At 44.6% G+C, this 3,953-nt stretch overlaps 1 non-coding gene across 1 annotated transcript; it reads left to right on the forward strand.

Annotated features, from left to right (window-relative positions):
• Window positions 1–1,968: 1,968 nt before the first annotated feature.
• Window positions 1,969–2,033, forward strand: LOC114893502. Its single transcript, XR_003792921.1, has one exon. It is a non-coding gene; the product is annotated as a small nucleolar RNA SNORD58 (small nucleolar RNA).
• The last annotated feature ends 1,920 nt before the right edge of the window (window positions 2,034–3,953 follow it).

Consider the following 3,953-nt stretch of genomic DNA (forward strand, 5'->3'; position numbering starts at 1 on the left):
GGTAGTCTACATGGGGATGGCTTTCTGGTGCAAAGGAAAGTTGATGGCAAGATTTGAACAAAAGCAGAATGTAGGGCTTAGAATTAAATAATGCATTAAGAAAATAAGCTCCGTCTGAGAACAAATTCAACTATGACCTGGGCTTTACCAGTTCACCAGCCAGTGTTTCTCAACCTTGGCTGTGCATCTGAATGTACTGGAGAACTCTAAAAAATAGTGATGTCATGCACTCTTCCCCAGCCAGGTAAATTAGTTGGGGGTAAACTCTGAGCATCTTTATGTTGTAGAAGTTGAGAACTACCGCTCCTGGAGGGTCAGTGTGCCCACCTGCTTCCCAGCTCCTCCTGTCCGAGCCTGAGCTCTGAAGGCCTAGTCAGTGGCCCTGTTGGTTCTTCTGGGAAGTATGAAAATTTAGAGTCAAAATCACACAAAGTGGAGAAATCACATGAGACTAATGTCCAAAAGAGATCATCACAGGGGAGCTGGAGGCCTAGCGGGACAAATTCTAGATTCCCGAACTACAGCAGTGGTTCTCACCCTGGCCACCCACTAGAATCACCTATGGAGCACTAAAAATGATAGTGCCTGGTTCCACCTCCAGAGGTTCTGACTGAGTTGGTTTGGCATAGTGCCTGGGCCGCCAGTTTTTAAAAGCTCCCCAGGTAATTCCAATGAACAGCCATGGTTGAGAACCCCAGGTCCAGAATGTCCTTGGCCTCTATTTCTTTGTCCCTGGAATAAATTTACAAAGGACTGCAGAAGGTTGGACAGGGAAAGAACAAGCTTCCTCCTCTATGGAAATAGTACACATTTCAGAAGACAGGAAGTTAGCTGTGGTCGTAAGAGCCAGTCTTTACCAGGAATGTGAGTGACCAAGTTCAGTTAAAGGCACAGCTCCAGACAAAAAGCCTAAACAGCGAGGGCAAGACTGGTAGCAATTGTGGAGGGCCCTGCCATTCGCTTAGTGGCTTTCATGCCCTGCCGTACGTCCCAGAGGGTGTCCTGGAGAAGGGAATCTCAGGGAGGAAGCGAATAGGTCAGAGCGGCACTGGGCAGCATGCTCTGTTGGACTGCCTTCTTGCCTTGGTCTCAGGAAAGCTCCAATCCTGGGCTTCCCTCTCCCTTGGACACTTTAGGGTCCTTGTGGGGGATGGGATCACTCCCCTCACCAAGTCTGGGGGTTCCATGGGAGTTGGCAGGGCAAGGGAAGGAGGGAAGGTTGGGTTGGACTTTGAAAGCCAAGTTGTCTGGCAGAAGTCGTCGGGGTGTTGGTTTAAACCTTGGAATATCACTTGGCTGGGGTGTTGGAAATCCAAGGAGCTCTTCTTCTCTGGTGTTCCAGTATCTCTTTCAGAATCCTCTATGACCAGTGATGCTGATTGGTTACAGAAAAGGAAAAAAATTCAAGGAGTGGGCTAGAACAATGAGAAGAAATTTCTTCTATGAGAAGAAATTTTCATCATAGTGTTTGGTTTGTGTTTACTTCCTATGGAAGCTTCTATTGAGGTTATCAACAATTCTGGGGGAAACGATTATGGACAGAATGATCATTACAACGATCACTACACTTCTTTTTTTTTTAAGTAACAAATTGCTTCTATTGCTGAGAAAATCTCAAACATTCTGAATTGAATTCTTAAAATGTATGCCAGTGTGCTCTCAGAGAAATATAGTGTGAGCCACTTATGTAATTAAAAAAAAAATTTAGTAGCCACATTGAAAAATATATAAAGGCACAGTTGAAGTTCATTTTAATAATATGTTTTACATAACTCAATATACCCAAAATACAGCATTTCAATATACAATCAATATATACATTTCATTAATGCAGTGTTGGAAATAACACACGTGCCCAGCACATGCACCACAATACAACAGTGCCTAACAGGATGTAATGTTAGGGTGAAATGTAGTCCGACCAAAACTGTACATTCCTTCAGTTTTTATATTAAAATTAAAAATTCACTGCAGTGATGCGTTTCTTAGGACACCTTTGGATCTTCTGTGAAAATAAATCGATTCTGAGCAGCCACATTTTGGTCAGTGATCAACAGTATACAATGAACACTCTGCATTAGGATTTGTGGAATTGGGTAAAACTACCAGAGAACTGCTTGAGAACCTAGCATACAAATCAAGAACACTCATGAAACTGCCCAGGCCATTAAGGGTATGCATCTCCAAAAAGCCACCAAGTATCACTTTACAGAAGCAATGTGTGCCATTCCGCCGTTACAATGGTAGAGTTGGTAGGTGGTCCCAGGCCAAACAGTGGTGCTGGACACAGGGTTGGTGGCACAAAAAAAGTGCTGAATTTTTACTGGACAATGCTCAAAAATGCAGAGAGTAATGCTGAACTTAAGGGCTTAGATGATGATCCTCTGGTCACTGAGCACATCCAGGTGAACAAAGCCCCCAAGATGTGGCACAGGACTTACAGAGCTCACAGTCAGATCAACCCATACATGAGCTCTCCCTGCCACGTTGAGATGATCCTCACTGAAAAAGAACAGATTGTTCCTAAACCAGAGAGGAGGTTGCACAGAAGAAAAAGATATCCCAGAAGAAACTGCAGAAACAAAAACTTACAGCCCAGGAATAAATTCCACAAAAAATAAATGCAAATAAAAATTAAAAAAAAAAATTCAGTCCTTCAGTCATACTAGCCACATTTCAAGCACTCAATAGCCACCTGCAGCTAGTGGCTACCATATTAGATAGTACAGGTCTACACTAAGACCCATAATCCATTTTCTTGTTCGCAAGTTTAATGCTGTCGTCATCACTGTCATCACCACCATCACAAGGGCTTACTGAGCGTGTAAGTGCCAGGCATTGTGCCAGGTTCCTTTGTGAGGGATGACATTCTCTGGGATTAGACTCACTGGATTTGCACACTGGCTCTTCCATGTACTGTCTGTGTTACCTGGAGCAAGCAACCTCAACTTCTTCGCCTGTAAGATGGGGACAGTAATGGCAGCGCCTTCTGAGGGCTGTTGTGAGGAAGACAAGGCCATGCTGGGCCGGGAGTCAGCTCCTGATAAATGATAAGGAGCTCTGACTCATTTTCTTGCTTGAGGGGACCTACCACGGCTGAGATAATGTTTAGGCCCTATCTCAATGCAGGGACGCATCTCTTCCTCATGAGGGTCTTACCTCTTCCTGGAAGCGTATGTCCCGAAGCACCAGAAGCAGCCACCACAACTGACTTCTCAAAGTCAGTGGCCTGAGTGTAGGTGGACAAAGGACACAAACCACAATTTGACAGGTGGTTGTCTGTGTCCTTCCCAGCTCTTATTTGATCTCAACTTTTCTGTCCTAAATCCATTAGTCTGGGGCTGAAATCTAAAAGTGCCTAGTGTGGGAAAGTGGCTTTCATTCAGATTTTAGTCCTCTGAGATGTTTTTTTGAAAGGTGACACTGTGGTACAGCAGAAGGGAAGTGAGGAGGCCTGGACAGGCAGGTTACTTTGGCCCTCTGAGCCTCAGTTTCCTCATTTGTGAATTGAGGTTAATGACATGTACCTGGCAGTGTTGCTTTGAGGTTAAATGTGAAAGTGTATTTGAGAAAGCCTCTAACACACTGTCGTCCATGTTCAATAATCAATAACTGATGATGAATCTATGTATTAGATGATTTATGTTGGGATGCTTTTATTTTTAAATATATATTTGTTTATTTATTTATTTAGCTGCATCAGGTCTTAGTTGTGGCACGTGGGATCTTCGTGGCAGCATGGGGGATCTTTCATTGTGGCACGTGGGCTCCAGAACGCGAGGGCTCATAGTTGCAGCACGCAGGCTCTCTAGTTGTGGCGCACGGGTTCTAGAGTGCGAGGGCTTAGTTGTCCTGCGGCATGTGGGATCTTAGTTCCCTGCCCAGGGATCGAACCCATGTCCCCTGCATTGGAAGGTGGATTCTTAACCACTGGACCACCAGGGAAGTCCCGG

The sequence above is a fragment of the Monodon monoceros genome, unplaced genomic scaffold (assembly GCF_005190385.1).
Source record: "Monodon monoceros isolate NGI ecotype Baffin Bay Population unplaced genomic scaffold, NGI_Narwhal_1 Super_Scaffold_12, whole genome shotgun sequence".
Classification (NCBI taxonomy): Eukaryota; Metazoa; Chordata; class Mammalia; order Artiodactyla; family Monodontidae; genus Monodon; species Monodon monoceros.